Here is a 22279-nt window from a genome sequence, read left to right as displayed (position 1 = left end):
AAAAAATATTTCTAAGAACTTAGACATCTCGATCAAAAGTTGTTTACCGTATAGCTTGTAAAAGTAAGCAATATAGGCCTAAGGGTCATATAGTCTCTAAAATAGTCTAAAAACAATATTTAAGTAGGTGTGTATAAAATCTGAGAATCTAGACTATAATGTTCACGAAATAAGGGAGAACAAATACAAATTCAATTCTTTAAATTCATTTCATTTCGCGATTTCACAATTGGTTTTCGCAAGCGCTACTCGTGACAGCTTGGAAGCGTAAACATCGCTAGATTAGCCTATACAGTATGATAATTGCAAAACAGTATATACAAAAGTGTTTACTACATGTGTGACATATGCCAACTCTACTGACGAATTCAACTTTAGCGATTATTCTCGAGAAAAATAGCTTAGGATGCCGTAAATACTTAAATTCATTGGGTGACGGGTAACTGAATATCAAAATGTTAAACAATGCCCACTCCCTACAGCAAGTCATTATTCTGGAGCTGCACCTTCTTAATTCTTAATTAATTGTAAGCTTAGTTTTTTTTTTTTCAAAAAACCCCAATTACAATATACAAATTTCAACACACTTGAATCAATTTCAGGAATTTTTACGAAACATTTACCTATATAATTTAGTATAGAATCTCATTTAGGATGGTTTTTATGGTTAAAATGTTGCCCGAAAAATAGTATATTTCAACACTATAGTAACTCTTTTCGACACAGGGAATCGAAGGTTTTTACGACGATGGTTGGGAAATGAGCGAGGGTCGTCATACTACGCCATTGGGTAACGAAATCACCAAATGATCTTTTCGCACGTTGAGGGTTATGTAGTGGAACATACAATATAGTGGAACATACAAAATGACAAAGATAACACACAAATGAATTATAATACCAAACTAATAATTTTTGTAATTCTCTTTTCCTGGGCAAAATCAGCGGAATATTGTTTAGACTCCTTCGATGCTAAGGCGATCTTAAATTTGCATAAAAGCAATGTTCAAACAGGCGCTTTAGAGTTATTTACTATCCTAAATTGTTTTCCAAAAACCAAAGTGATTATAATAAATCTAGAGCGCTATAAAATAAAATATTTGATTCTAGTTGTAGTATTGTAACTTCTATATGAGTTGGCACAACTTCAAGGGATCTAAAAAATTCAGAAAAATGTACACAGCTACAGCTACAGTTGATGCCCTTGATATCAGCTGATTCCTCGTTGCGCAAGGGAGTAAAAGAATTTCTTAAGACAACCCTTGTAACGCAAACAGCCGATTCCGTTACACAGTTACAAAAGCCCATTAACCAAAACATTAAGTTTTCGTTCTACAAAAACTGTTTACAAAGTCCCATATCAAATCGTGCTGCGACCCATGGTATCACAACAGATAAACGTAGTCTTCGTCCACATGAGTCACAACCACCATACATGGCACAGTACGCATCGTACTCCATATAGGGCGGTGTAGTATAGTTCAGGTAGTTGCCACTGTGGCCGCGGCGAGCAGCACTGGCGCGCGGTCTGGTCAGTCGCGGCGCGCCGGCCCACCTCGCAGCTACATGGTGAGTCTGTCATGTAACCTAGCAACACCTGATAACGTAATTGTTATCAGTGTCGCCCGCTTGGGTGTAGGGGTGGTGAGTGGGGTGCGAAAGGCTTGGGTAGAGTGTAAATATTAGTTTAGTGTAAAATAAGTGCAGATTTTGTAAAAAATTAGGGTGTTTTTGTAAATTTTGTTGTTGGTGTCGTAATTTGATTTAAAACGTTTTATATGTTTTTAAATTAATAGTAATTTAACCATAGTAAATGTTTTATATTATATAATATGTTTACATACATTTTTATACCATTTAGGCCTACATTGTATTTATTTGTTTGGTTGCAACAATATTTTGACGCGTTGATGTTCAATTTTGAGTTATTTCCCGTGAAAGTAGTTAAATGTCAAAATAATTGTTAAAAACTTCAAGTTTTATACAAATACAGTTTATACTAATCACTGAATTATGTTAAACCCTTTTATAGAACGTCTGCTGAAATCCGCGCGGAAACCTACTTTCAATTCAGGTCACTTACCATCTGGGGATGACTTTTCTCATTTATTTATCCAGAAACTAACTATAACTTTAAAAAATTATATATTTACTCCCCCCGATGGATAATTTTGGAATTACTATCAATTTGCCATACAAAGATGTATCTTTGTACCCCTAATAGACGGCAAGTACGACGCGCAAAAAATATCAATTACAAAAACATTAATCCATGTTTTCCTCGACTTGTCAACATTTGCGATCAAGTGATTGATAACATGTTTGATGCACCGCGATGGCGGCTGTCCGCCATTGTTACCCTAGGAGGGGGTTGGCGGGGTGGGGGGCGTCCCCCACAATTTGTTGGGGTTTAATTAATCGACATCTCGAGAAAGCTGCGATGAGAGATCATCTATCACGCACAAGAAGCGTCGTTAGCGGAAACGACCAATGCGAAAAAAATGCGCAGATTAATAATTAATTGTGCTATTGAGTTTAAATAATTAATTAATATTAATAGTGGAATCTAAGAGACGTTCATCAAATACTGTAGTTATCGATGGATGTTTTGTCCAGTTTTGCCCCAATGCCCCGGGTGTTGCATCGCGTTTAAGAATCTGATCAACTGTTTAAGCCATTTGTTGCCAAAATATTTAGTAAGAATGTGACATAACGTATTTATTTAAAGGCGTTTTTTTAAGAGAAGAGAAACCGCTATCCTGACAATGAGCTCCGGCAGTTGGGTTAGTTTATGACAATGATAAACAAGGTACAATTTGTACAAATTTCTCTCTTTATAAAACGTGAAAAAGAGGGAACGGATACTGACGTCTTGTTAAAATAGTTTTTTTAATCACAACTTCTGTTTATGTAAATGTCACATTGTTTCTCTGTCTCAAAAACTCAACCTAACCTAACTAACCTAATAACCACAGCGTTCAATAGTTGTGTTATTCAAGAGTGGAACAATGTTGGAAGAGTATGTAGAAGAGTAGAGGCCCTCTTAAAGAATATAGGCCTACGGGCTTAGAGTCTTCAAAATCTACGTTTTGTCACGAGTGTAAAGAAATGTAAAAAAAATAAAAGGTTTCAAGCAATCGGTTGCCAAAATATTGAGTTAATCAAGTGAATCTAAAACTAGCAATAAATCAAAACACATTAAAATCTTACAGTACCTATAGTTTTACATCAACGGCTGGAATGATTTACTCAAATTTGGGAGTGAACTCAACAAAGAATCAAGAATATTTTGATACCGCAAATGGCCCTATATTATGTAGTATAATTTACACTGCCGTTGAAAACTTGACTAATAATAATTGGTAAACTTGTAAACGGAAGTAAACATCAAAAACACAACACATCATACAACAAAACATCATTCGTATCATGAAGTGTAGCTTATTAACGTGTTTGGTCAGAGCAAGTTTGAAGTTCCACAAATTAAATTAAAATGTCCATAAGGACTTTAAGGCATAAATTCGTTTAAAGACTTTATTTGAAAAAACAATTTTAAAGTAAAACCGCATGTAAATTTGCACGTTAGCTTCACCATTTTGTAAGGGGCTACAGTTTTTCCTTAATAAGATGTCTTGTTCATGCGTCATTGATAACGTTTTACTTATTGAAAATCTAATAAAAGTAAGTATACAGAATCTCCATGAATGGCCGCTAGGGTTGGTTCTTCTCACTTTTAATTTACCCGATATATTACTGTAATTACTTAAATAAAATATTAAAAGGTCTACGAGAGAAATGTTCCATTAAAACTTTGTCTGAATTTGAAATAAAATATGTTTTTGACAAACAATTCAAAAGCAAGTTTAGTATGCAACTATACAAGGTAAAAACATTGCAATTCAAGAACAGTTATATAATCTGGACTTCTGATCATAAACTTAGTTTAATTAGAAAACCCTTCGTATATATTAAAGGTTTTTTTTTTATTTCACGATTCTGAATCAACCACTTGGCGGATTTTAACGATTTAATTTAATGTACAAATTAATTTAAAACCATTATGATCAAAACATTGTAATCTCATTGCGCCATTGAGTGTTACATTTTACATAGTATAATCAATAACTAATAATGTACCGTTCTTTGTACTATGGCGAAACCTTATCATTTGCGGAAACCACGAAATTTACTCATGGACTCACTTTTGAATCTTATACACATTCATTAAACCTTTTATTTTGACAAAGACTACATTTTATTAATCTTTCAAACCAAACTTACAACATAGCAAATAGTGATAAGGTTTAATTTGAAGTTTCCAGTTAAAACTTGGGCAACACAATTAAAATAGTTGTATAATGCTAACTACGTTGACAAAATGTAATCACAGAATACTTTAAATTTTGGCAAGAGCTTCAATATAAAATTGTATATTTCGTACCTAGGGCCGAAAATCATTTCGGTCCGTGGTACGAACGCTATTTTTCACCACACTATACCCTATTACCACTATTCACCACTATAATAATGCACACTGATAGATAGTCAACGCAACTATAACTTCAAGGTTATGGGAAGAAATAATTTGAGGAATCAGCAAAAATAAAAATAAATAGTTGCTAGGCAACGGCGACAATAAAACAATTCTATTGCAATGCTATGGATACTGGTTGTGTATTTAATATGCATTCATGTCTTAAGTAAGTGGGCAGCTGATTTTGCGGCCCTAGGGATGTAAAAACCTGCTCGGTCCCCAAATAACGACGACAGCTGGCATGGCCAGCAAAACGTAACTTTCAGCCACCAATTAACGTATGTAAAACCGCTAAAACATCATAGTGTGGGGAAAAGTTATTTTATTGCGAAGTAAAAATAGAGATAGATCACAAGCCAATAAAACGTACACAGCTAAAACAATCCGAAGTAATTCTAATCTTAAGAGAGTGTATAAAAAAAGACTAAATTATTTGACCGTCTATTAGCTTCAAGGAACAATATGCAGCTTTTCGTATTCATGTTTTAATAAACTCGAAGTATATTCATTCAAATAACCTCGAACGTATGCACAATGAGTGCTTTGCATTGGTCAATGAGTTTTGATATTCACCACTGAAACCGAGCCGGAAGAAACGAGTGCGTTTTGTTGGTGCTTCGAATGTGAAATCGTAAATTATTTCACTCCTAATCATGACGTCAATGGTAAATTGATTGATGATTTATTTCACGCATGAATACTATGATTTTACGCAATATTACTTTTTTAATAAGGTCGATAGTATCATTTAGTAAAATATCTGCTTGAAAAATTCCACTTTACATAAAACTTTAGTTACCCTATCAATTTTTAAAATGTAAACTTCAAACGTCTTATGGTTCTTCGTGGATATTCTCTGAGTATATGTAATAGAACAGACACAATGTTAAGTACCCATTAATTTCAATGAATTTGAAAGGCGTATATTATTGTATTAATGTATTAATATTATTGTATATTGTATTAACTCTTCTTCCTCGAGGTCATTGACGAATTTTCAAGTTGTATTGTTGGATTAGACATATCATTGTACTAACTACTAACATGTTTCTAGGATTAAAAACTGTTGTACAATTTTAATTTTCGTTCGTTTGACATCAAACAGTATTTTAGCAGGTAATCTCTACCAAACGCATTTCTTCTCTTAAGTTTAAGATTCAAGTTTAATTGTGAATAGTAAAATATTCGTTTGGGTCGAGTTGAAACACATTAATTTACGTCAAATTAGCTTAGATCATTGTTTCAACTTCAATTTCAAACCATAGACTGATTTATCAATTCACAAGTAAACACATTGCTATCAATCGAAGGTTGATTTTTCAATTTATGTTGTTTGAGTTAACATTACTGGCCAGAGCATCGTCAACAATTATGTTGTTCAAATAAACCAATTCATTTATCAATTAAGGGTATCTTTGAAAGTTTTGTGGTTCGATTCAACCACAGATAATAGATTAGGGTTCTAGTATTAGGGATATTAGGGTTCTATTCAACACAGCATTTTGTCACTTTTTTATTATCATCTTTAAAATAGTTAAAAGTGCTTAAGTTCTAGTAAACGAAATATTGCTACATGTATTACATTTTCATGGCCTCGTCAAACCAATGGCTCGGTTTCAGCCATCACAGTACTGGAACTCTAATGTTCAATTGTAACCTAGGGACTTGTATCCCTGTGACCAGTGTAGCGACAGACAGGTGACGGGCGACGATGGAAGGCGTCTACTTGCACAGGTGAAGGGTGTGGCAAGGCACTCCCTCGCACCTCCTACATTAGTTTTCTCATCTTTCATTTCCCTAAAAATCTTACTGTTCATAAGAAAAATACCACCGCTTTTCGTTTGTATAAAACATTAAAAAATGTGTACGGGTTTTGTAAGCGTTACAGTAGATTCCATTACGGTAAAGAAATTTAGTGTGAGAAACTGATTAAGCTCACATTACATTTTGATACTCTGTCGGCCAAGGGTTTAATAAACTTGAATACTGTTCTTTAAGTGTAAAACCTGTTGGATTTCAAAAATATATCACGACATGAAGCGGTTTTAAACGAGGGTTTGGCTGAACTGGCAAATGTATGTCGAAAACTAACTACCCAAATGTTGCATTGATATGTTTATACCTTAATATTTTACTGCAGTGATTATTAATTGAACGAAATTAATAGACGATTCATGTATTTATGGTGGATGTATTTATGGTGGTATTTATGGATTTCACAACGTTAGGCTTTTAGGGTAAACTCTGTGGCATAACTTGCAACCCCTAAAACCAATCTGTTCAATGTTTCGCTTGGGGAAAAGGGCGAGCACCTAGGTGACCCGGTCGAAAGACTGTACTTTTTATCACGGAGATATTAGGATTCTTTATTTAAATCTCTATACTTTAGTTCAATATATCCCCTATATTCTTTGAACCAATTGGCTAATAACTTTGGGGCGATTTTCTTTAAGTCCAATCTAAAATGGAAAAGACAGAGGATTTTGCTAGTGAAACCTGTAAAGATCGCTGTAGTTTAATTTTTCAAGCGGGTCTTTTTAGAAGACCACCACTACTAAAATCTGCCCCATTCTGGTTAGATAATTTAGTATGCATAACCTGCATTTGACACAATTTTTAAAAGTTCCCTCTCCTTGAAAAGAACTACGTGCAACAACAATGCAATCTTCGCGGATGCGAATGCAACAATGAACAATGCTTGGACAGTTTTCCAGCCGACATATGACAGCTATGACTCCTCGCACAGAAGAACCTCCGGGGACGGACGTTGGCGGAAGGAAGGTCCGTGGGCGTGCGAGGCGCCGCCGCGGCTCAATCACAGACTTGAGGCCCGTCACGGGATCGAACTCGGCTACTTGCGATATCAGGATTATATGTGCGTCGTGACTGGCTACTGACCACTGGCCACCGAACATAAGCCTCTTAACTCCACGCGTCGTGTTCACTTCGGGATTTGTCTCGTTTGGTGAAAAATGTCTGATTGCATTTCGAGACCAAGTTTCGTGGCCTTGTTTTTAATACGAATTATTGAGGTGATTTGGGTACATATAAGATTTAATCAAATCGTTTGTGATTTTCTATAAGAATTATTTGTATATTGGGTTTAGTCCAGTTATAACTAATGTCGGGTACATTCAGGATTTTATGGGATATCAGAAAATACGGTTAATGAGTGGTCTAGTTATGTTGGGATGCAAGAGGTGACAGGAGAAGGATGTATTTAAGATTTGAAAAAATAGTTTTAAATTTATTTTCTTCGCTAATTATTTGTAGCCTTCGTATTTCGATCGGTCAAAAGCATTCTCATATATTTCGAGGGATAGTCGAAGTATTGTGGTATTGGTATTAAAAAATGCGAATTGTTAGGTTGGTCAGGAAAGGGTATTTTATTGGCTATAATTTAAAGCCAATAAACTTTGAACGTTGATGTGTAAAGTTTATTGTCGATACGGAATTTAAATTAGGGTCAGTTTCGTTCGGTTTTATAAAACTCGTGATACTTTTTGTATATCGAGGGAGAAATCTGATACGTTTCTGGTGTTATTCCGGAATACAAAACGATGAGGAGAAAATGGTAAATGAATATATTTGACGATTTGAATATGATGTTCGAAATGCATTGTCGATAAGAATTACTTGTCGGATTTGTTCAAATATTCTTGAATATTTTGCATTTTCAGAGGAAAATCCGATGCTAGTGTTTGTGGTGTTCTATTTCAGAGTATAAATTGTAAAAGGGGCACGATAAAGAATATAATCTAAATGTTCTTTAAGTAATTTCGATACGAACTCGATTTGTGACCAACAACAACTGACTTGCCTGTATCTCGTCATTTCAAAAATCAATAATTTTAGGAATTGAATGAATGTGAAAACCACTCAGTCATACGCTTTATTAAAATGTTTGAAAATTGTTGTAGTCTATATTCGTTCCATATACTCGGTCGATTTCGTTCGCTTTCCAAGTGTGTCTTAATTCATCCTTTGACGACGATTTCATTCGCATTCTAAGTGTGTCTTAATTCATCCTTTGACGACAAATTCGTTCGCATTCTAAGTGTGTCTTAATTCATCCTTTGACGACGATTTCATTCGCATTCTAAGTGTGTCTTAATTCATCCTTTGACGACGATTTCATTCGCATTCTAAGTGTGTCTTAATTCATCCTTTGACGACAAATTCGTTCGCATTCTAAGTGTGTCTTAATTCATCCTTTGACGACGATTTCATTCGCATTCTAAGTGTGTCTTAATTCATCCTTTGACGACGATTTCGTTCGCTTTCTAATTGTGTCTTAGTTCATCCTTTGACGACGATTTCGTTCGCATTCTAAGTGTGTCTTAATTCATCCTTTCACGACGATTTCATTCGCTTTCTAAGGGTGTCTTAATTCATACTTTGACGACGATTTCGTTCGCTTCCAAGTGTGTCTTAATTCATCCTTTGACGACTGGTAAGCTTACAATTTTGTAAAACTAACCCATAAAATGTTCAATAAGTCGCTAGACAGTAAAATGCCACAACAGTGTAAATTCATTTCAATACGGTATTTAAAATGTATTTACAAAAGAAATTCCCTGGATATGTCTTGTTCAAACTTACGATAATGTATTAGTACATTTTGTACTAACTGAAGGAACTCCAAATCGTTAACGGTTTTTGGTGAAAAATCTTTAAGGAGTTGATACGCTAAATAACAAAAAATATACTAAAAAGAATCTCTGAGGTTTCCAAAACTATCTGTCATAATTGTGGCTTTGATTATAATATAATGCTGTAATTTAATCAATTACACAACAATAAACACCTTGGTAAATTTGTTTTAAATGTGGATAGGTATGTAAGATATAACAATATTATTTGTCTTAAGATGTCCGTTATTTTTCAGACACGCATGCTGAAACTACCTCCAACATGCAGGGTAGCTTCACCGTTCGAGCAAATTCTTCAAAAAATCAAGAAAGGTAAATTAAATACTATGCAAATTGACTAGAAATTATTTTTTTCAACTCTTTAGCTTGATAACATTAATATTACACAACGTATCGATGTTCCTTCTGAAAGTTAAAGCTTTGAGTGAGTAAACCATATTACCATATATTTATATTACTGGCATTTAACGCGAAATCTATCAGACACTCAATAAACTTTTGATTTCACAATCAAAGCAAATATAAAAATTAGTTTTACGTTATTTTATGGTCATGTATGGGGGATAACCGAATGATTATTTTTAACAGAAACACAAGAGATCGGCTAGCTTCGCTACCGGAGAGTGAAGACCGGCTTTCCATCCCACCACATGTAAGTCTTGGATATTTTTTATGCAAATTTATAACTTGAAAGTGCACAAACTGGGCAGCCGAAAGGTTATTTGCTCGCCTTCAACTCTGCTACAGTAGTTCGATTGCAGGCGGGAGTGATTTGTTGACAATTTGTCATTGGGCTATGATACCACGATAAAGCAATAAGTAGACCATATGGTAAAAAGACTAAGGTTTGGAGCGTTCCCTTACAAAATCGTAAAAAAAACTACAATGACTAAAACAAAATAAGCATAATTTATTAATAATAGACCCAGGGTTAAATTCGGTACGGTAAGGTTAATTTTACATTAAAAAAATAATTTCAACGTAATGAAATTCGTGGTGAAATATGGAGAATAATGTTGTTAGTGTCCATTCTTAAAAATGCTTAGCTGATGTTAAACTTTAGCGACATACATTTTAAAATTTTAGGACAACTTAACATTGCGTTGTTTACAATGCTATACTTTTTTCTGTGCTGAAGAAGTGACGCTTAAATTCAATTACGATGAAAGTAATTGTATAATTCCACTATCCATTCCTTTAAAACAACCCTAGTCGTATTTTATTATGCAAAAAAATCAACAAATTTTAACACAGTTAACAGCAATATACAGCAATCCATAGTAACATAAACTATTTCAAAATATTTACTGAAGCTATAATCCCTTGGGGTTCTAGTGATAAACGCTCTATTAAGGTCTAATTATTATACAGATTTAATAACAACGAGGGGACCCGAATGTAAATTGTGCTTTTTGGGCTCAAAATTTGTCTCCGAGGCAAAAGTAATAATGTGCTAATTTTTCAAAGGTGGCTTTATAGCTGACAATACTAAAATTCAATAAAAATCATTATATGAGAATTTATATATTATGAACGGGTTACTTGAGGCAATTAGGTCTTTTATATAAACAACACTGTTAACTTACAATATATAAAATATGTATATTGTTGATATATACCATAACAAGTAATTTACGAAGGCTTCCTTAGTCATGTTTCAATCATCAGTATAAGTAGGCTATTTAACTTTTATTTTCATAAAATGTTTGGTCTCTTGTGTACAATCTGCTGTTATACCATGATTTAATTGATACTTAAAACTGTTATTAAGAGAGATAATCAGCAACCACTGGACAGAACAAATTACCATTATTATGACTGTTGCCTACCTAGCAGGGTTAACAATACATTACCAATTTCCCCCAAGAATTTAGGTGGAAATGAATACAGTGGTATGTAATAAGTACGGTTTTGGTACACATCGACTGTAATTAATCCAACAATTTCTTTACCACACCTTACGAAAATGCTTTAAAAAAATTGCAACAGGTTTTTACAAGACACATATTTTTAACATACATTTGGCCACAATGCATACGTTTCGCAGACCTTTTCTACAACGATAATTTCTGCCAATGGGGTTCTTATTACTTCAGATTTTCTCGTGTAAATTAACGAAAAAAAACTTGCTTGTTATATGGTTTGGTTTTTGTAAGAGAACGGCCAAAGCCCTGGTCTTGTTACTATCTAACTTCGAACTATTGTGAGAAAGAATCATTAATTTATAGCTCAATGAGAAATGGAATCTGGTTCTTAAGAGGACGATATCGCTGGAAATGAAACAGCGACTTTAAGATTTTAAGTTTAGCACTATAACCACTCGGCTACCCAAATAGTTTTCAGATAGCGTAAATAAAATTTTTAATTACTGTACTCATTATTTGGGATAGGTTTACTTATCAATAAATTACGAGTAGACCCAAAACAATAAAACATGTTATACACATATAAATATAATTAAAATTCTCAGTACTGAAATTTAACTTACAGCTTTCCAAGTCTGGAGACCCCCTTTAAATTTTGTAACGGCTCACACTAGAAAAACTAAACTCTGTACACCTTTATGGTATGTTATATAGTACTTTTTGAGCCTAATTGCTACTTGGTTCGCAAACCCAAAATGGAGGATTTAGGGGGTAAACTAAAAAATAAATGTTAAAAAATAAATGTTAAGCCCCATCGAGTGACCCCTCATTTTGAAGGCAGTGATAAAAGAAAACTAACAACGCAAATTAGAAGAGGTCTCTATCTTAACACAGTAAAATATGACAGTCAATTGAAATCCTTAGAAGTCTAAATTCTGACTGCTAAAGATTTCAACTGACTGCCATATTTTAACTAGGTTGAGATAAAGAGCCCTAGTTTTCGTTGTTGTGTTTATTTTATCAGGACCTTCAAAATGAGGTCATGGGGTCACTCGATGAGGCTTAACATTTGACATTTTTTAGTTTCCCCCGAAAACCCCTATTGGGGGGATGTACACGAAGTGGCGGTTGTGCCCAAAAAATACTTCATAGCATGCCATAAAGTTGTGCAGAGTTTAGTTTTTTTTTTCTAGAATAAGCCGTTAAAAATTAACGGGTGGTCTCCAGACTTTTTATTAAACCTATACAACACTTAAAATCAATATAGTATGTTCATATTTTAAATTCCGTATTCCTAATTAAATTACGATTTTAAGCTCCAACAGTTAAATAAATTGTTAGGACCGAGGTTTCTCCAGGGGGTTTAATCTCATTTTTAAAGATAACACTGCAGGCGAACGCAATCACAATAAATTACCAACTACGCTCTCATTGCTGAAGATTACGACCAAGAAAGGAATGCAGTTTACATCAAAGTAGGGTTTAGTTACCCTACATCGCTCATATTTTACGCAACGCTGTATTTCATGGTTTTATTCTGATTGCGGATATAAAATAACTCCCTTAAAATAAAGGTATGCACGATAATCGCCATAGATATGTAGTTCATTTCCTCTTTGCAAATTTACCGAAACGTGATATTTGTATTCAGATTATCATATTTCTGAAGATGTAAACACATTAGAAACACAAACGTAGTTTCTTTCATTATTTACAATTCTTTTAGCTTCTCAGACTTAATTTTAAAGTACTATCAGCTAAATAGCTGAAAGTACTTGAATTTTAAAATTTTCTTCTCGGAATTTCTCTTCTCGGCGTCTCGGATTTCTGTGTGTGATGGTAGGGTTCGATCCACCGCATACACAAAACTTTGAGAGTTTTTAACGTACTTCCCTGTATAGCGTTAAGTATTTTGTAACGAAATTCCACTCACAGATGTAAGAATATATAAAATACTGCTTTTTCGAAACTCGGAAAGTATATTACTGGCCAAGTGGTAGTAATAACCATTTTCGCTTTCTTTTAACTTAGTCTTTAATCGAATAAGTATGATGACACTGGCATTTACTAATTTATAACAAGTGTTTGTTACGAACAACGTAAAACACATTCTATGATAAGGTCAAAGAAGAGAATGAAATTAAATAGTCGTTTTTCTTTATTGGGAATTAGAAAAATCTTTTATGTTTCTCAACTGTTCAACAAGGATAGTATATTAATATCGGAATAGATATTTAATTAATAAAGTAAGCCACTTTGACATAAATACACAATACGCAAAATATAGCTGTTTGATACAAGTAAGTGATTAAAGGTGTTCGAAGCACGATGAATATGAGATTAACAAACCATGTATGTTGTTCGTTCCAAGAGGTTGTCACCGACCTTCAACAGGTCGCCATTTCATTGAAAAGTATTTAAGTAAAGTATTAAAGACGTCGTGAAAGAGAGCGGCGTGTTCAGGTACAACCGTACCCACCTCGGCCACCTCAGGACGTAAGGTATGAAGGTTCCACTGCTTTTAACATCCTTTCAGATGACAATTTCTCGAACTTGGGCCCTTTAAATGAAATATAAAGTCAAAGTTGATTAAATTAATTTAATAGTGGCTTATGTACATCCGTTAATTCGCGGGTAGAACCTCTTGTATTATAGTTATTATTGTCACTCTTGTAAGCATGGGGAGCGAGCTTCCTAATCTTGTAGAAGAGCGCGGGACTTTGGTCCCAGAGGTTCCGGGTTCAAATCCCCCCAATCACCAATAGACATTTATCTAAGTAATAATGCCGTAACTTCTGGGCCTAGTATGAAGTATGTAAAACAATCCCGGACTAGAACTTCGTAAAAGTATTGTCAACAACTCGACTTGCAGATTCTCTAAAACGCGAAAAAATTGTTAAGAATTGCAGCATATTGGTTAAAACAGTGGCCAGGTGTTCCACATTATCCGGACACTAAGTCCACTTAACTCCGCTCCACTTCTCGGATCAATAGGCGCCGATGGAGCCGCTAACACAATAAGTTGGTGGCTCATTAGTAATAATGGCACGAAGCGGCTGAGCCACTGGCTCGCTAATTAGACCAATTTATGGCTCAGCGAGTGATAGACTCCGGCGTTCACCATCGTTCGTCTCTTAGAAATTTGAATAGGCTAAAACGTCGGTGTTAATAGTTAAATAAATACCTTCGGAGATTGGTTAAGCGCGAGGAGATAGAATAGCTTGAGACTGTGAAATTGACTACGTTTTAAAAGTATTATCGATAGTATCAGGACTTTGTAATATAGTTCAACAAGGAGCATTGCGCTGCCAAAGTGATAATATTGTCGAAAAGATTAACGCCAGCTGTTGACTTGTACAATTTTTTACACAATAGAAGTACTACCAATAGTTCGGTGAAAGTCATAAAATTGTCTTCTGCTATTAATTATTGATTCACAATCATTAGTCAAGTACCAAGTAATTAAGTGTCACGAAACCAATTCAGATTGAGACATTTTATCTATTTTTACTCCATTCTAGACGCTTTCTCGTATAAGTTATTCGTCTAATATCCATACATCGAATTACGAAGAATATGTTCTTATTATAATTTGTACACACAACATTATAGTTTAGAAACAAACAGCAGTTGTGGCATTTCAACTAATAGAACCGGCAAATTGATTTTATTATGATCCGCGATCAACTGTAAAAAATATCCAAAATAATTTAAAAAAACGACACATCCAGATATAGTATGGCATTTTAACTATTTTCAATGTACCGTACTCATTCAATAGGGAGTAAATGTCTCAAAACTGTATTACAAAAGTTTATTACTTTTCTCAAGATCTGAGCAACCTTTCGTATGTTAGGCGAACAATATGACCACTCCACTTCGTAGAAGTGAAGAAAAACTTGATAAGATTCTATTTGTACATATTTAAAAAATATGCCAACAGTACCTTCTAGTTTTGTCAACACATAATTACCATTAACAAACCAACGTTATTTGTGATTTTTCAATTTACATACCGGCCAATAAATTATATTTTTTGTCTTGATCATAAGTCAATTGATCACATGTCCCCAAACAGTATCTCGTTCTATTCAGATACATCACGACATTTAAAATATGTTTAATCCACTCAAAACTTTCTCGCTTTATGAAATGTCTAGATGGTTAAATACGTGTACGTACTCTGTTAACCGTAACTTACCATTAGTACGGTGCAATTAGACCTAAACCGGGACATCCAAAAAAAAAGTTTCAAACCAGCGCCAAATTGTTGAATACACTTCCCTCAATATGTAAAAAAAAGTTACACTGATTTGAGTGTCGGGTTTGGGGGGGAGGGGGTGAAAATGGTGTGAAAATAGGACTTTTTTTACATTTTTGCAAATACCTCAAAAACGGTGAGTTTTTCTTAAAATACAATGAATTACAAAAATAATCTACATTAAATTTCGAACAAAATGATACCATACAATACCTATCTACTATGAACGGTTCAGGAAATATTGGGGGGTAAATGTGATTTTTCTTAAAATTCTAAAAAAAATTGTTTTTTAAATGGAGAAAAACAATGGACACCCATAGAAAAAGTTTCTAATGAGTGCCAAATTGTTCAATATACCTCCCTTAATATGTGTAAAAAAGTTACACTGATTTGAGTGTCGGATTTGGGAAGTAGGGTTTAAAGAAAATGGGGTGAAAATAGGACTTTTTTTACTTTTTTGCAAATACCTCAAAAACGGTGAGTTTTTCTTAAAATACAATGAATTACAAAAAAAACCTACATTAAATTTTGAACAAAATGATACCATACAATACCTATCTACTATGAACGGTTCAGAAAATATTGGGGTGTAAATGTGATTTTTTCTTAAAATTCAAAAAAAAATTGTTTTTTAAATGGAGAAAAACAATGGACACCCATAAAAAAAGTTTCTAATGAGTGCCAAATTGTTCAACATACCTCCCTTAATATGTGTAAAAAAGTTACACTGATTTGAGTGTCGGATTTGGGAAGTAGGGTTTAAAGAAAATGGGGTGAAAATAGGACTTTTTTTACTTTTTTGCAAATACCTCAAAAACGGTGAGTTTTTCTTAGAATACAATGAATTACAAAAATAATCTACATTAAATTTCGAACAAAATGATACCATACAATACCTATCTACTATGAACGGTTCAGAAAATATTGGGGTGTAAATGTGATTTTTTCTTAAAATTCAAAAAAAAATTGTTTTCTAAATGGAGAAAAACAATGGACACCCATAAAAAAAGTTTCTAATGAGTGCCAAATTGTTCAATATACCTCCCTTAATATGTGTAAAAAAGTTACACTGATTTGAGTGTCGGATTTGGGAAGTAGGGTTTAAAGAAAATGGGGTGAAAATAGGACTTTTTTTACTTTTTTGCAAATACCTCAAAAACGGTGAGTTTTTCTTAGAATACAATGAATTACAAAAATAATCTACATTAAATTTCGAACAAAATGATACCATACAATACCTATCTACTATGAACGGTTCAGGAAATATTGGGGGGGTAAATGTGATTTTTTCTTAAAATCAAAAAAAAATTGTTTTTTAAATGGAGAAAAACAATGGACACCCATAAAAAAAGTTTCTAATGACTGCCAAATTGTTCAATATACCTCCCTTAATATGTGTAAAAAAGTTACACTGATTTGAGTGTCGGATTTGGGAAGTAGGGTTTAAAGAAAATGGGGTGAAAATAGGACTTTTTTTACTTTTTTGCAAATACCTCAAAAACGGTGAGTTTTTCTTAAAATACAATGAATTACAAAAATATTCAACAGTACAACAGCTGACCAGCTGATTTACAGCCAGTGCTGCCAACGTATTTCGCGCGCATACGGCGTTGTCTGCATGTTACGCGCTCACTATTTCGTGCCTTCACGTTGAAAATCTGGAGTGAGACAAAGTAATTAGAGTGAGACAATGTTAACATTGTCTCACTGATGAGCGAATTGGCCACTTTGCTTTCTCAAATCAGTGAGAGAACATGTACATTGTTAAGTAACTGTAGGAAAAAAATAATGTTTATGTGTAAAAAAACAAAATGGCAAATATCTGGTTAACGAAGTGATTTTGGGAAATAATTTATTCTTGATTTTCGTATTATTTTGACCCATAGAACCATTTCCTGGAGTTTGGCTGTTCTTCCGGGACACCCTGTAGGATGTCTCACGTAAAGTGAACCAATAGCGTTGAAACTCAACTTTTGTATTATGAGTTATAGGGTTGACTTCTTATGGAGCACTCCCCTTTACTTTTTAGATTTTTTTTGGGATGATTTCCAATTTTAAAAATATGTTTGCCATTTTTCAATATGGCTGACAACTTTGTTATTTCTTATGGAACACCCTGTGGTTAGTGATTGTTTTATAATTCAAATGCAATTTTAAAACATTTTTAATTTTGACATTTTCTCTGAAAAACTACTCGTTTAGGAGTTACAACGTGTTACACTTATGGAAAAAAGGCTTGCTGTGTACATTCCGCATCCTGTAGCTCATATACGAATAAGTTTATAGAGAAAATGCAAAGAACAAAAAAGAGTTAAAATCGCATTTATACCTTAAACAGGCCATGAAATACAGAAGGCTCCAATATTAAAGTTAGCTGTCATTTTGGAAAATGGTGGCCATTTTTTTACAAGGAAATCAATATTTTTATCGTATTTTATTATTTTATTAGAATGTAGTTGCAATTTTTACAACCATTCATAGTTAATAGGTATTGTAATTATTATTGTGTTTGAAATTTAATAAAGATTTTTTTTTTATTCATTATATAAAAAAAAACACCCTTTACGAGCCTCCCTTTTTGAAAAGCCCTCCTACCAAATCAGAGACTCAAATCAGTGTAACTTTATTATACATATTAAGGGAGGTCTATTGAATAATTTAACACTCATTAGGAAATTTTTATGGGTATCCTTAATTTCATGAATTAAAAAAAACTACTTTTTAGAATTAAAAGAAGAAAATCACATTTACCCTTCAATATCTCCTTACACGTAAATGGTAGATAGGTATTGAATGGTATCATCTTGTTCTAAATTTAATGTAGAATATTTTTGTAATTCATTGTATTTTAAGAAAAACTCACCGTTTTTGAGGTATTTGCAAAAAAGTAAAAAAAGTCCTATTTTCACCCCATTTTCTTTAAACCCTACTTCCCAAATCCGACACTCAAATCAGTGTAACTTTTTTACACATATTAAGGGAGGTATATTGAACAATTTGGCAGTCATTAGAAACTTTTTTTATGGGTGTCCATTGTTTTTCTCCATTTAAAAAACAATTTTTTTTTTAATTTTAAGAAAAAATCACATTTACACCCCAATATTTTCTGAACCGTTCATAGTAGATAGGTATTGTATGGTATCATTTTGTTCGAAATTTAATGTAGATTATTTTTGTAATTCATTGTATTCTAAGAAAAACTCACCGTTTTTGAGGTATTTGCAAAAAAGTAAAAAAAGTCCTATGTTCACCCCATTTTCTTTAAACCCTACTTCCCAAATCCGACACTCAAATCAGTGTAACTTTTTTACACATATTAAGGGATTATTAAGGGGGGGGGGGTATATTGAACAATTTGGCACTCATTAGAAACATTTTCTATGGGTGTCCATTGTTTTTCTCCATTTAAAAAACAATTTTTTTTTTGAATTTTAAGAAAAAATCACATTTACCCCCCAATATTTCCTGAACCGTTCATAGTAGATAGGTATTGTATGGTATCATTTTGTTCGAAATTTAATGTAGATTATTTTTGTAATTCATTGTATTTTAAGAAAAACTCACCGTTTTTGAGGTATTTGCAAAAATTAAAAAAGTCCTATTTTCACACCATTTTCACCCCCTCCCCCCCAAACCCGACACTCAAATCAGTGTAACTTTTTTTTACATATTGAGGGAAGTGTACTCAACAATTTGGCACTGGTTTGAAACTTTTTTTTTTGATGTCCCGGTTTGCTCTTTATTTAAGCTAATTGCACTGTACTACATCGGAACCTACTACGTTTGACCACAAAATTACCATTTACAAACAAACGCCACTTGTGACTTTTCAATCCACCGTACTTTACGGTCCGAACAAAGAAGCTGGAACAGTTTTCGCATTGTCTCGTTTGCATTCTCACATTAACATTTGTTCGCGGAAGCGGCGGCCAGTCATTATGTAAACCACACCGGGGCTGTACCGACTGTTTGAGATGTGCACTCCGTATTTTTTACCCGCTTTCACCGCCACATGTGCGCGGTGCGCGGTTTACGAGGGAGGAATGCGCGACAGATGGTGGAGAAAGTCAGTGCGCATGCGCGTTACACAAACACGGGCCAGGCGCAGGCGCCCTGCACACGACGCGACCGTCCTGTCACTGTGACTGTATCAGGTTTGATGGGGATCCAGAGTAATATGCTTAAACTTATCCACAAAAAAGTAACTAACCCTCAACCTGGCGAAGTGACGCGTCAAGTGCATTGTGGTGGTTACGTCCGAGTCAGAAGAAAGTTAATCTAAACACACTTATTTTTTGAGTGATTAATTTAAATCCAAGTTATAATCAAACTATAACATGATAAGGTCGCAGGTTCGATTCAAAGCAAAATCGTTTTCTGACGCAGATGTTATTTGTCACTGGGCAATTGATGATGTCTACCAAAATGTCGACGTCAGATATTAACAAGACCAAGGTTTTGACAGTTTCCTTACAAACACGTTAAAAGTGTGATTGTGTAAAACACAAATAACGCATCGAATTAAGTACAGTAGCCTATAACACGCAAATATCAGTACTTTAATAAAAAAAATATTTACTAAACGGTCAAGTTTACACAAGTGCAAAGGAAAATTCCACTGCACCTGATTTTTTTTTTAATTTCGTGGATGTGGATATTGTTTACTGTTTTAATTTGTACATTTAGTTCATTATACATGTTTTAAAGTAATACAGGGAGTAATTCAGTACTTCGTACCATCTATAAACATTATAACTTAAATGGTTATATCGCCTAGTACAGTACTGCAATTAAAAGGCAGCCGGTTCGGTCCTGAGAAAAGTCAGTGTTTTTTTTATTGTGGCCCAGCTACCCTTCATCATGGGGCCTTTAATTAATAGTCCTGGCTAAATTAACAGCTGGTCTTAGTAAAACAGCTGGTCTCACTCCATTCACTCATCCTTCACTCATATTTGGGTTAAAATACACGGCCAGATGTTACGTTGCGTCATCTGAATCGGAAGTATATGTTCGCAAAGGAAAGGAGGTTTTCAAAGTGTCAGAAACCCCCTAATCAAAGATATTAATAAAGTAATACTGGGATTAGTGTTGTGGCTTTAAAAAATGCTTAAGCTAATCCAAGGGCTTAGATTCATAATTAATCAAAAATAATATCCTCGATTTGATGTATAAAACCAATAACTTAATTCTGCAGTGATGTATACCAAGTTTTACATGTCTTTGGTAGACAATGCTTCTATTCAAAACACATAGGACGTATTTTCAAAATTATTTTAAAGTATGAGTTTTAATTGAAATAATTTACAATAATTAACCTATGTGTAAATTAGATTCAGTAGTTAAAATAAAAACAAGGCAAGTACCAGGAATTATTTATTTGCCTATTGAGCTGATTTAAACTTATCAAACTCGTTATCAAAAATCGTCCTAACAAAATCTACTCCGGAAATTACTTTAAAATTGTTAACGAAGCCTCTTCTCCACGTTTCGCTAGTTTTACACAACGGCTTGCCAGAATTCAATCAACACCGACGAGTCAAGCCCATTTCCGACACAGATTTGAATAATTCCGTCATTAATATTAACACCAGCTACTGAAACAGATTTTCTTGAAAGTTAACAGCCGAAACAGCTCAATAACTTTGCTGCCAAACACAGATAAATAACTTCACGGTTTATCATATAAATTGAATTCTTCTCCCAAAACTACGCGGGTAAATCTTTCGTAGACAATGGAAGAATGTGACAACCCTGAAACTTAATATATTCGTTATTGTAAAACCTACAACTGTGTGGTCAAGCCATACGAAATTCATAAATTAAATTCGCGATCCATACTAGGGATTGAAGAATTTTAGAGAACTATAACGTTTATAAAGCATCTGTAAATATGTATGTCAAAACAAGATACTGTACGTGATTTTTATTTTATTTTTGTAGACATGAATGGTGGATGAATCAAGAAATCTGGTTTGCAATGTGTTTTGAAACTAGCCTCTGACGGCTAACACAAAACCTAGTTATTTTCACGATGAACAGTTTCATGAACTGATCTAGTAATTTTGCCTCGAAGACATCCACGTTCCCGTTTAAGGAAAACTAAATACCGGTAAGGAAAAATATTAGGTAACAGAGATGTGTCCCTTGAAGACGGTTTGATTTGTGTAACAAGATATATGTTTACGATTATATTTAACAGTTGTATTGATTTATTATTGTTTTAACGAGTGATTTACCCTAGTAATATTTTACACTTTTCTATAAAAACGGTTCAAGCCTTGGACTAGTTACATTAATATTGTCGTGGCAATATTAGTGAACTAGCAGAGTACCCGTCCTTCGTACGGGGTTGGAATATAAGTATAAAATGCTTATTGCAGTTATACTCAAGCTTTGCGTTTGCAATGGGTGGAGGACACAGTTTGATAAAATTTGCTTTTATAAATTTACAGTATTTTAGTATTACACATCTACCATAGCCATAATGTTCTACCACTTCACCTAAACAATAGAGAAAAATAAATTATCAACAATTCGCAAAATATTACAAATTATTCATGAAATTAAAAACATAAACATAACTGTAAACAATCCTACTTTGACAGTTCTCATTGCGAATCACAGTTTTTTGTTGCTGCTTAGTTCAAATTAGCTGTTTTCATAAATGCAAAAAAAATATAGCGCTGCACCCTGTTGGTAAATCTTATAACTTTTTAATGCTTTTCCATATCATAGAACCAACTTTTTTAGTTGAAACAGCTGACTAAATTCTTTAATTCCCTTTAAATATGAATACTCATAAGGTTAACATGGGGAATTACAGAGCCACTGGGGTAGAGCCCGAAAGGATTTTTGAAATAAGAATATGCCTATATGTTAATCGGGAATGTAAGCTATCATCATGCCAAATTTCAGCCCAATCCGGCCAGTGGTTTATGCGTGATTGAACTTCAAACAAACAAACAAA

At 33.8% G+C, this 22279-nt stretch overlaps 1 protein-coding gene and 1 long non-coding RNA gene across 2 annotated transcripts in view; one reads left to right on the top strand and one right to left on the bottom strand.

Annotated features, from left to right (window-relative positions):
- LOC128991282 (serum response factor homolog) overlaps window positions 1-22279 on the bottom strand; it is a 136606-nt gene that overhangs the window by 27231 nt on the left and 87096 nt on the right. The gene's annotated exons all lie outside the window — the stretch shown is intronic.
- Window positions 1504-22279, top strand: part of LOC128991283 (uncharacterized) — a 52463-nt gene continuing 31687 nt past the window's right edge. Inside the window, exons 1-3 of the long non-coding RNA XR_008490624.1 lie at window positions 1504-1569; window positions 9423-9498; window positions 9775-9838. This is a non-coding gene — a long non-coding RNA (uncharacterized LOC128991283). The remainder of the gene's footprint in view (window positions 1570-9422; window positions 9499-9774; window positions 9839-22279) is intronic.

Source organism: Macrosteles quadrilineatus, unplaced genomic scaffold (assembly GCF_028750875.1).
Source record: "Macrosteles quadrilineatus isolate MER2022 unplaced genomic scaffold, UCM_ALF_1.0 Scaffold_4__1_contigs__length_99947679, whole genome shotgun sequence".
In the NCBI taxonomy this organism is placed as follows: domain Eukaryota; kingdom Metazoa; phylum Arthropoda; class Insecta; order Hemiptera; family Cicadellidae; genus Macrosteles; species Macrosteles quadrilineatus.
This window is presented reverse-complemented; position numbering and strand designations above follow the sequence as displayed.